At 37.5% G+C, this 13016-nt stretch overlaps 1 pseudogene; it reads right to left on the bottom strand.

Annotated features, from left to right (window-relative positions):
* Positions 1 to 8245: 8245 nt before the first annotated feature.
* On the bottom strand, positions 8246 to 12281 carry LOC112665278 (olfactory receptor 2M3-like; annotated as a pseudogene).
* Positions 12282 to 13016: the final 735 nt, after the last annotated feature.

Genomic DNA, 13016 nt, shown 5'->3' with positions numbered 1-13016 from the left:
TATTGGTTCTGATCTTTCCTTTTTCATTCATGATTTTATTAATTTCAGTAATTTCTCTTATGTTTTTAATAAGGCTGGCTAATGGTTTATCTATCTTATTAATTCTTTCAAAGAACCAACTCCTGGTTTTGTTGATGTGTTTTATAGTTCTTCTGGTTTCTATTTCATTGAGCTCTGCTCAAATCTTTATTAACTCTCCTATTCTGCTTGGTGTAGGTTTTATTTGCTCTTCTTTCTCCAATTCCATTAGGTGCAAAGTTAGCTGGTGTATTTGAGGTTTTTTTTCCAATTTTTTGAAGGATGCTTATATTGTGATGTATTCCTCTCAGAACTGCTTTTGCTGTATCCCAAATTTTGAATAGTTGTATCTCCATTCTCATTAGTTTCCATGAATGTTTTAAATTCTTCTCTAGTTTACTGGTTAACACTTTCATCTTTTAGCAGGATGGTCTTTAACATCCACGTTTTTGAATTTCTTCTGAATTTCTTCTTGTGATTTAGTTCTAGTTTCAAAGCATTATAGTCTGAAAATATGCAGGGGACAATCCCAATCTTTTGGTATCAGTGAAACCTGATTTGTGACCTAGTATGTGGTCTATCCTGGATAATATTCCATGTGCACTTAAGAAGAATCTGTATTCAATTTTTTTGGGGATATAAGGTTCTGTAAATATATGTGAAATCCATTTGGTGTAGTGTATAATTTAAGCTCTTGTTTCCTTTGAGATGTTTTGCTCAGAACATATGTCATTTGCAGAAAGCGCTAAGTTGAAGTCTCCCAGTATTAATGTATTATTATCTACGTATGTCTTTACTTTGGTTATTAATTGATTGATATGCTTGGCAGCTCCCACATAGAGACATAAATATTCATGATTGTTAGGTCCTCTCGTTGGATAGATCCTTTAAGTATAATAGGGTGTCCCTCTTCATCTCTTACTAAAGTCTTTGGGATAAACTTTAATTTATCTGATATGAGGATTGCTACCCCTGCTTTCTTTTGAGGACCATTTGAATGGTAAATGGTTCTCCAACCTTTTATTTTCAGGCTGTAAGTGTCCTTCTGTCTAAAATGAGTCTCTTGTAGACAGCAAATAGATGGGTCTTGCTTTTTATCCAGTCTGAAACTCTGCGTCTTTTGATGGGATCATTAAATCCGTTCACGTTCAGAGTCACTATTGAAAGATATGAATATAGTGTCATTATGTGACCTATTCAGTCCATGTTTTTGTGGAATATTTCCTTGGACTTGCTCTTTCTTTAACAGAGTCCCCCTTAATATTTCTTGCAGAGCTGGTTTGGTGGTCACATATTCTTTCAGTTTCTGCCTGCCTTGGAAGCTCTTTATCTCTCCTTCTATTCTGAAAGAGAGCCTTGCTGGATAGAGTATTCTTGGCTGCATGTTCTTCTCATTTAGGACCCTGAATATATTGTACCAGCCCTTTCTCGCCTGCCAGGTCTCTGTGGAGAGATCTGTTGTTAACATAATCCTTCTCCCCATATACCTTAGGGATCTCTTGTCCTTGCTGCTTTAAGGATTTTCTCTTTCTCTTTGGAGTCTGCAAGTTTCACTATTAGATTTCGGGGTGTTGAACAGTTTTTATTGATTTTAGGGGGGATCTCTCTATCTCCTGGATCTGAATGCCTCTTTCCCTCCCCAAGTTGGGGACATTCTCAGCTATGATTTGTTCAAATATGCTTTATGGTCCTCTGTCTCTTTCAGCCCTCTTTGGAACCCCAATTAAATGTAGATTTTTTTTCCTTCTGAGGCTGTCATTTATTTCCCTTAACTTTCCTCGTGATCTTTTCATTGGTTTTCTCTTTTTTCCTCAGTTTCCTTCCTTGCCATCAACTTGTGTTTTATGTCACTAACTTGTTCTTCTACCTGATTGTCCCTCGTTGTTAGGACCTCCAGTTTGGATTGCATCTTATTTGATTTCTAATTACAGCCTGATTAGATCTAAATTCTGCAGTCATGAAGTCTCTTGAATCCTTCATGCTTTTTTCCAGAGCCACCAGTAGCTTTATAGTTGTTCTTCTAATTGGCTTTCTGACATCGAATTGTAATCCAAATTCTGTAACTCTGTGGGAGAAAGTACTGTTTCTGATTCTTTCTTTTGTGGTGAGAGAATTGGCAATTCTTTCTAGTCATTTTGCTCAGTGCTGAGTGATTAAGAATGAGTTGTACTGGAAAAATGAAGGAGAAAAACAAAACAAGGAGTATCCTCGGGTTCGGGTTCTATATATCGTAAATCCCTCTACCTCCCATGGAACTTTCTAGTGCTGCTCAGCCAAGAACTTGATCTTCCCCATCCTTCCAGCTGGTCTTCTGGGGGAGGGGCCTGCTGTGTGTGCCCCTGGGGGAGCTGCTCCTTCCCCTGCCAGGTGCATGGCTCAGTGGGAGCTGTTTATCCTGAGGCCCCTGTTCCTGGCAGCCCCGCTCCATCCCAGACACAGGGTGACACCTGGAGTAACAACAACGCTGGTGGTAGCCTGATGTCCAGCCCTGGAGTCCGCTCCCACAGTAACTCCCGCGCAGTCTCTCAGTTTGCACTGGCCGATGCTCCTGGGGGCAGGGTCGCTGACCTGGACAGCTTGGCTGTGCCCAGCGGCAGGAGCATCCTCTCTGTCCTGTGCCCACCCTGCCCTTGCTGTTTCTGGAGGGAGCACAGGATCTTGGGCTGTGTCTGCTCAGCACCCTGGGATCTGGGGCCTGTGCTGCTGGAATCAGGCTCCCGGGCCGCTGCTCCTGAAAGATGCAGGGCGCAGCCCCCTCCAAACGGAGCGGACCTGAGCTTCTCTGGACCACCCATTGGGCACGCACTCCCACCCTTTACTGAGCTCGGCCCACAGTCTGTGACGCCTCTCCCTCGGGTGCACTTCCTCTCTTAGTGACCCTGTGAACCTGGAGGCTCCACTGCTCTTCCTGTGATTTTGCCTGGTTTCCATGCTAAGCACCTTTCCATCCAGGAAGAATCTGGTGTGGATTTTTAAAGTTCCTGCCTCTCGGGGACTGGCCTTTCCTGTCCTGGAGGCTGTCTGTGCCTGGCATTAGTCTGGCTCCTCTGGCAGTCCCCTACTCAATTCTTTCTTATTATTTCCATCTTCCTACCTTGTTATAAGCACAAACTCTTCTCTCTGTTGTGTTCAAGCTGTTCTTTCTTTAAGTCTCAGGCCAAAGTCATTGGTTTTCAGGATGATTTGGAAGTTATTAGGTAAGTTGGTGGTGACAGATTACTTGGGGACCCTACTCCTCCGCCATCTTGCCCCTTATTCTGTATTTTGTATGTCTTATCTTACCATATGCCACCCTATTTCATTTGTCTCTCTTAGTGCCTCTATTTAGTTAAGAGCTGCACCACCATCAACTATTGCTGAGATTTTATCAACCCCACGGATAAGAGGAACTTCAAATAAGAACTCTACATTTCAATTCTTTAATACAACATTATGGTTTTAATATCTCACATTATTTGAGTAGAGGAAATTCATGAGTAAAGCTATAACTGGGTTTCATGTGTGTAAGAAAGGATCCTGATGTAGGGCTCAATCCCAGGGCTCTGGGATCACGACCTGAGCCAAAGACAGATGCTCAACCACTGAGCAACTCAGGTGCCCCTATCTTTAAATTTTTGAGGAAGCTTCCTACTGTTTTCCAGAGTGTCTGCACCAGTTTGCATTACCACCACTAATGTAAAAGGCTTCTCCTTTCTCTACATCCTTGACATCTATTATTTCATGAGTTGTTCATTTTAGCCATTCTGACTGTTGTGATGTGGTATCTCATTGTGGTTTTGATTTGTATTTCTCTGATTCTGAGTGATGTTGAGCATTTTTTCATGTGTCTGCTCGCCATTTGTAGGTCTTCTTTGGAGACATGTCTATTCACATCTTCTGCTCATTTCTTCATTAGATTTTTTGCTTTTCTGGGTGTTGATTTTGATAATTTCTTTATAGATTTATGATAATTCCCCTTTATCTGATAAGACATTGGCAAATATCTGCTCCCATTCCCTAGGTTTCCTATATTTGCTATGATGCTCATATTCTCCCTTTTATTTTAATTTCTCCCTGCTAACTAAATACAGCTGCCTTTTATATCTAGAATATATGGGGCAGCCCAGGTGGCTCAGCAGTTTAGCACTGTCTTCAGCCCAGAGCCTGATCCTGGAGACCCAGGATTGAATCCTGCGTCGAGCTCCCTGCATGGAGCCTGCTTCTCCCTCTTGTGTCTCTACCTCTCTCTCACTCTCTCTGTGTCTCTCATGAATAAATAAATAAAATCTTTTTAAAAATAACAATATCTAGAATACATTCCATCTCTAGACATTGTATATCTTGAAAATCACCAGTAAACCCTCTTTATATCAATTACCTCCATACATCAGTGTCCGACTGAAAGCTTCCAATATGCACTTACAAATTAGTTATTAGATTGATTTCAGGATGTTTTACCAGATAACTGTAAGTCAATCTTGTAAACATCTGTGTATGTTTCTTCATGAGAATCCCTTTGACAGCAAGAGCAAAGATATAAAGACAGACATAGGAACAGAATACTGTGAATGTGGAGTAGTCAGCTGAAACACAATGTGTGAATGGGAAAGAAGAAGAAAGTTGGGACTTAAGACAGGAAAGGAGAAAATGGAATTGGTATAAAAAGGGGTGAGGGAAGGAATAAGGGAGCAAATGAGGCAGGAAAACCAAACACATCATAAGAAATCATCTCAGCTGATGTAGAACCAAAGGAAGTCATTGAGACTTAAATCATCTAGTTAATGTATATGTTTAATAATGAGAAAACAGATTTTCCCCAGTATATAAAAGTGATTTTCCAATAAAATCAAGGTATGGAAATCATTGGAATACAATATGGTTTGATCTAACCATAATTTTTATTCCCAAATATCTGTAAGTGAAAAAAGTGGATAGACCAGCCCATTTACTGTTAAGGGCTTTGGGGAAATAGTACCTATTACCTAGTAATGACTGGAAAGACCATGAAGAATCTCAAGATTTGGGATGCCTGGGTGGCTCAGTTGTTGAGTGTCTGCCTTTGGTTCAGGTGATGATCCTGGAGGCCCAGGATCATGTCTCAAATTGGGCTCCCTGCAGGGAACCTGCTTCTCCCTCTGTTTGTGTCTCCGCCTCTTTCTATGTCTCTCATGAATAAATAAATAAAATCTTTAAAAAAAAAGATGGTCAGGCACACAGATTTTTTTTCTTTAGGAATCATGAATTACACAATGTTAGTATGAAATTGACAATAAAGGTAGAAGTTTATATAGTATTTATTCAATCCTTCTACAATTGGTCATATATATTGTTTATAATTTTTCTCCTTTCCTTACTTGTATGTCAATATTAGACTGTTAATTATTAAAGATAATATTTTAACTTAGAAAATATTTGTTCAAGGATGCATGAGTGGCTCAGCGGTCAAGCGTCTGCCTTTGGCTTAGGGCGTGATTCTGGAGTCCCAGGATTGAGTACCCATCGGCTCCCTGCATAGAGCCTGCTTCTCCCTCTGCCTGTGTCTCTGCCTCTCTCTGTGTCTCTCACGAATAAATACATAAAATCTTTAAAAATATATATATTTGTTCAAAGCTACAAAAAATTACATATCTAGATGAGTAAGGCTAAATTGCCTTCATGGAAGAATTTAGCAACTCACGGTTCCACCAAGGAATAAAAAACACTTATTTTTCCACAATACTGCATACTCATTTTACCACAAAAATTAAGACATAAATATGTTACCTTTAAACTCTATGTAAATTAGAAATCTATATGATGCTTATGAGGATTTTGCTGTAATGAAAACCTTCACTTCATATCCCTACCAAACTTGTAGTGTTGGTCTGAATACATAAAATTTTATTTATGTTATTTTTTAGTCATAAGAGAATGTATGTCTATTGATCATGTTATATTCTTCCTAGCAGTTTTAAGTCATTAGTGGAAAGATGAAATGATAAATGGCATTCTGGGATAATCACCCTTAATATTCCCAATTCACAGTAGTGAGGGTAGCCCTTTCTTGCCCCATCTTTAACTAACTCTCAAATCTGTCAACAATATGAGATGTGATGTTTATAGCAGCAATGGCCACGATAGCCAAACTGTGGAAGGAGCCTCGGTGTCCATCGAAAGATGAATGGATAAAGAAGATGTGGTTTATGTATACAATGGAATATTACTCAGCCATTAGAAACGACAAATACCCACCATTTGCTTCAACGTGGATGGAACTGGAGGGTATTATGCTGAGTGAAGTAAGTCAGTCGGAGAAGGACAAACATTATATGTTCTCATTCATTTGGGGAATATAAATAATAGTGAAAAGGAATATAAGGGAAGGGAGAAGAAATGTGTGGGAAATATCAGAAAGGGAGACAGAACGTAAAGACTGCTAACTCTGGGAAACGAACTAGGGGTGGTAGAAGGGGAGGAGGGTGGGGGGTGGGAGTGAATGGGTGACGGGCACTGGGGGTTATTCTGTATGTTAGTAAATTGAACACCAATAAAAAATAAATTAAAAAAAAGAAGAAAGGAGATACATATTTAGCAGGGAGGGGAGAAGGTGACTCAGGAGGAGTAGGGTGAGGAAAAAAAATGAAAGAATAAAACTGTCCATATTAGCCTTAAAAAAAAAACAATATGAGATGTGAAACATGTATTTAATAATAGTAAACCTGTGTTTGAGGAAAAAGTTATTGTAACTACCTTGTTATGCCTTTTATAAATGGGAGCCCGAAAGTTATGTGGGTGTATATAGTAGGTAGTATCCTAAACTTTCCCTATGATTTATTCTTCCTGGCATTTATCCTATGATTAGGTTATTATATAAGGAGAGAGTGAAATGTACCTAAGATCCCAAATTAATTAATTTCAAGTTATGTAATGTAGATTATCTTGAGTTGGTTTGTCTTAACCAGTTGGCAGACCTTTAAAAGAGGATTTAGGCTTTTCTTTAGGTGACAGGTTCTCCTGCTGGCATTGAAGAAGTCAGATAATGAGTTTTTCAGGTGCAAATAAATGAATTATTTCAACAGCCATATGAGTTTGAAAGATGACCCTGAGCCTTATATATAACTGCACCCTCGGCCAACACCTGGATTGCCACCTTGTGACACCTTAAGCAGAAAACCCAGGCTAACCATGCAAGAATTCCTACCTATCTATACTGGGCTAAATAAACAATTGTTATTTAGAGCTACTGAGTTTGTGTTTCACTTGCTATGCAGCAAAGGAAAAGTAATTCAGTTTCATTACAATGGAGTTTTAAGAAAATAGTTAAAATTCAAATAGCAGTTGTTCTTCATAAAACAAAAGAATCCTCTGGGTGGCAGGCACTGAAAGGGCACTTGACGGGATGAGCACTGGGTGTTATTCTGTATGTTGACAAATTGAACACCAATAAAAAATAAATTTATTTAAAAAACCCCAAAAGAATCCCCAGAATTGCACTATATTTCATATCATTACAACACTATGTATAGCGATGCTACACACGACATGTGATTTATTTAAAAAAAATACAGACTTCAGAAAACCTAAAATTTGCTATTACAATATTGATCACTTTTCCTTATAGCACAAAACCCCTATAATGATCAATACATTTAAAAATGAAAAGACCAAACTTCGAGGAATCACATTTCAGTCTCCCATATAAAAGGCTGATGTCTATAGAAAAAGGAAATAAATACAAGTTCCCTAATCCTCTGATATCCTGAAGAAGAACAATGTACATTACAAGGTAGACTCAATATGCTTAATCATCATTCTGATGCCTCTTTTCTTTATCTAGGTAAAGTATGTTAATTTTTATAATAATCTTATAAATTTATAACTTGGTTATAATTAAGCTTATTATTCATTTTAACAAACTGATTAATCCAAGGTATGATATTGGACTCTGAAGAATGTTATGATTGGACAAATGTAAAACTATTTATTAAAAAGAAAAGGTTATCAGTGCTTTGTTTTATTATAATATTATGTGGTATTATGATTGGCCAATATCTCTCCATTGTTAACTGGTATTGCATAACACAGATGATACAATTGTGCATATTATAGCAAATATTTACCTATAGTCATCATTTGAAATTTCTGTAACAAAAGAAATATAATATTCAATGAAAAAAGCATGCTCACAGTTTTTCATTTTCTAAATCTTATGTACTTGTCTGTAAAACTTTTGATACAAAGATAGGTAAATATTGGGTGCTGAATTCTATCAGTTGAATACATAGATTTCTGCATAAAGTAGATAGGAAAAAAGTTAATTAGGCAATTTGCTCTCCAGACTTGCTCTTCCCCAACATCTTCATGAATGCTCTGGATACTTCCTTGTTGCGGAGGCTATAGATGAGGGGATTCAGCATGGGAGTGAGGATCGTGTAGAAGGCTGACACCATCTTGTCCTGGGTGGGGGAACGATCAGAAACAGGCCGCATGTATATGAACATAGCTGCTCCATAATACATTCCCACCACCATGAGGTGGGAGGAACATGTGGCAAAAGCTTTTTGTCATCCCTCTCCAGACCCCATGTGAATGACAGCCACAATAACATGAACATAGGAAGCAATGATTACTGCTACAGGAAAGAGAGGCATAATTATACAACAAATAAACATTAACCTTTCAAAGAGCAATGTAGTAGTACATGAGAGAGTGAGAAGAGCAGGGACATCACAGAAAAAGTGGGGTATTTCCCGGGCTCCACAATATGGGAAAGAAAGTGCAACTGCAATGACAATTATACCATCAAGAAAGCCAATGGTCCAGGAAGAAACAACCATAACACAATAGATTTTCTGATTCATGAGAACTGAGTATCGTAATGGGTGACAAATGGCAACGTAACGGTCATAGGCCATTGTAGCCAACAGGAAACATTCTGCTCCAAGCAGGGACACATAGAAGAAAATCTGGGCTCCACAGCCAGCCAGAGAAATGGACTTGCTGCCAGACATATAGTTGAAGGCCATCTTGGGTACAGTGGTGCAGACAAGCATGAGGTCCATCAGAGAGAGCTGGCTGAGGAGGAAGTACATGGGTGTATGGAGCTGAGTGTCCAGGTAGATGAAGAGAATCATAGCAGTGTTTCCCATGAAGGCCACTGTGAAGATGCCCAAGACTAGGGAGAAGAGGAAGATGTGGGTGGGGCTGTAATTGAAGATTCCCAGCAGGATGAAGCCTGAGTTGAAGGTCTGATTCCCCCATGCCCTGATAAATATACTCACTGTAGAGAATATAACACGCAAACAGTGGTCAAGACTCTGTCATGGAAATATCAAGGACTTCTAGCTTAAATCACCACATCTACAACATAATATATATATGGAAAAATATTTTTCTCAGTATATTGTTTTCAATTTACAGCCTAGGATTATTAAAGTTTATTGTTAGCTTGATGTGATTTTTAGAAATAAGTGTAGATAACACATATAATAAGTTTCATCATTAGAACATAGTTTCCCAAGATGCATATAATCTAATTTTTAGCAACTAAGTCAGTTCAGCTATATAATATGGATAATCCCTTAGGAAATACACTAAGAGTCACAAGAAGACTCATGAATTGCTAGGAAGTCAATGAGATTTTCCATTGTGTTTTTTCCATTGAACATAGCATATCACCCTATGATACAAATTTTTTTCTACCAAAGTGTAGAAGGATTATGTACTAGTGGAAATGAAATGGGACTACTCAAACATCAAGTAAACAGAAGACATTAAGAAATCATCAGTTAGAAGTACCTTAAATAATACTTATTGAAAATAATGGTAATTTGTAGAGAAAACACTTCCTCACCAATATGCCCATCTCTTACTCCATCTCTTAAAATCTGGTGTACCCATGAGATATTCTGGTATGGGTCATTGTACTGGTGAAGGTGGCTAGTTATAGTGAAAGAGCATAGTCCAAACAGCTCAAACATTATTTTCCTGTGTAATCTTAGATTAATTCTCCAAGCCTCATTTTCCACTAGTATTTGATATTGAATATAGTGAATATTGATATTGTAGAGTGCTCTTAAGACAAATGAGACCATATTTGTAATGTACAGTACAAAATGTAATGTTGAATATAGTTTGTAACATGTGAGAATTTTTTAAATGAATACTCTTGAAGAAAAGAGAGATGGCTCCTACTTTATCTTTAGACTATTCTCTCTTGTATAAAATTGATCTCTCTCATGCCCTTAGCAAGACTCTTGCAGGGGATTTCTTCACCTACACAGTAGCACATTTTTGATTTCCTATTGTCACAATCATTTTTTTAATTCTCTTGTTTCTCTCTTCAATGATTAAGGCACTGGGTTTCTTTCTTTGTATTTGTATGTGCTTTCTCTACTCTGAGAGTCATTTAGAAAAGTGGGTTTGGTGTTTCAGTTTTAGGCTTTAGAAAATGAAAAGTGTACATGTACTTGTGCCAGATTTACTGAAAATGTACATTTTACTTGACAAACTATAATTTAAAATAATAGTGAAAGGGAATATAAGGGAAGGGAGAAGAAATGTGTGGGAAATATCAGAAAGGGAGACAGAACATAAAGACTCCTAACTCTGGGAAACAAACGAGGGGTGGTAGAAGAGGAGGAGGGAGGGGGTGGGGGTGAATGGGTGACGGGCACTGAGGGGGGCACTTGACGGGATGAGCACTGGGTGTTATTCTTTATGTTGGTAAATTGAACACCAATAAAAGATAAATTTATTAAAAAACATGATTTTACTGTACGTTGTTTTACCTGTTTTGTATTTTTAAAACTTTAAATAGAATTTTAATAACTTCTGATGTGGTTTAGGACTTAAAGGTTTAATGATCTAGGCCATGGAAACAGAGAGAAAAGAAATCAGTTACCTGTTTTGTATTAATGGCTGGCAAAAGCAATTATGTTAGCTTAATACCACTAAAAAGGCCCTTTTAGATTTAAAATATGTTAAACTGTAATGAATATGTTATCATGCAATAAGTGTGGAAAATATTTGAAATTAAAATCAATGATTTTTCAATGCACTCAGAAGTATTTACTTTTTCTAAGATTTTATTTATTTATTTGAGAGACAGAGAGAACACTAGAGAGACAGACCAAGCATGAGTGGGGGGGGTGCAGAAGGAGAGAGAGAAGTATGTTCCCTGTGGAGCAGGGAACTCTATATGGGGCTCTATCCCAGGAGCCTGGAATTATGATGTGAACCAAAGGCAGATGCATAACTGACTGAGCCACACACCTGCCCCAAAAGTATTTTAACTAATGTAAATATGGTTCTCTGACAGGGAAGGGATAGATACACTATATGTATAATATTGTATATTAATAAAGTATTATATGTTACATATGCAATCTGTTTATAACACATTCCATGCTGTTAAGTTATTTTTTGTTTTGTTTTGTTTTGTTTTGTTTGCCACTACATTATTAACAAAAACCTGTCCTATCATAAATTTTATATATATGAAACAATTCTATAAAATATTTAAATGAATTACTAATGAAATAAATCTCTATGACATAAAAATATTGCTGCATACTTAGTTTTTATCTTTTAACATAACCAGTAAAACCAGATGTTTTAATTTTATTAGTGGTGACTTATATATATAATATATAATATGGGAATATGGAGGATCCCTGGATGGCCCCAGCAGTTTAGTGCCTGCCTTCGGCCCAGGGTGTGGTCCTGGAGTCCTGGGATCGAGTCCCATATTGGGCTCCCTGCATGGAGCCTGCTTCTACCTCTGCCTGTGTCTCTGCCTCTCTCTCTCTGTCTCTCATGAATAAATAAATAAAAAAATAATATGGCAATATTATGCTGTTGTCTCTTGACATTTGTACAAACTCTTTATGTAAGCGAAACATACATTTAGAAAGGTGAATTGACTGAATTCATCTTAAATATACCATGGATGAAATCTGATACATGTTTGAACCTATGTTACTAACTCAGATAAAAATATCTGATGTTTTCCAAAAAATTTCATCATATTCTCTCATAGTCCATCACCCCCACATGCAACCTATAATTTAATACATATCTCTAAAGTTTATGTTTTTCCTGATATTTTGCCTTGATTTCACATAAATAATAGAGCATGTTGTCTTTCGTGTGCACAAAATAGAACCTATTACAGCCGTACCTTCATCTCCTGTATCTACCTACTCTTTGGCTCACTTACCACCAGCCACACTGGCTTCTTCATTTCTGGAACATTCTTGGAATGTTCTAACAGTGTGTTCGTGCTGGCTGTTCTCTCTGATCATTTTCTATTCCTTAGACCAATCCCTCACTACATTCAGGCTCTTATATGCACTTTGTTTCATAAAGCTCTTATGACCTCTCTCTAAATATTGTTTTGTTTTTATTGTCCTTAGTATTTCTCCCATCCAACAGGACTCTGATTTATCTGATTTTTGTCTGTATTTCTTCATTAGTATGTAAAGTAAATGAAAGCAGAGATTTAATGAGTCATATTCAATAGATACTTAGTGAATCAAGACTTTTTTATAGGAAATGATTGTGATTTTCATTTTGTGTTTCAGATGTCTTCTTTTCTGCTCTAGTCCTCCTGTTTCTCAGAGGATTGTTGGTTTAGGAGTCCTGTATTGTGTGCTGGCCTGGATGATTTACTAAACTTTGTATCATGGCTGGGAAATGGGTTGCTGATCTGAGGGAGACAAATATGAAAAGGAGAAAAGCTTTATTGGGCTGCTTATTTAATCTTAGAAGCCTGAGCACCCCCAAATAGTCTGATTCATTTAATTCTAACAGATCTTTGGTTATTTTTTTTCTACACGGTGTGAATTTAAGCAATTGTGCTTCATCCTTGAATATACACAAAATGTCAGATCCATTGGCTTTTTCAAGTTGGACCAGAATTACATAATTAACTAGTCTTTAGGAGATTAGGAATGCCAAGAAACCTACAGAGCCTGAGAAACTCCATGGAGCATGTGCCTTTTTAAAATCTGTATCTAATTTCTTCTTTTTTTATATTC

Source organism: Canis lupus, chromosome 14, assembly GCF_003254725.2.
Source record: "Canis lupus dingo isolate Sandy chromosome 14, ASM325472v2, whole genome shotgun sequence".
Classification (NCBI taxonomy): domain Eukaryota; kingdom Metazoa; phylum Chordata; class Mammalia; order Carnivora; family Canidae; genus Canis; species Canis lupus.
Note: the sequence above shows the minus strand (reverse complement) of the source record. Positions and strands in the feature narration are given on the sequence as shown.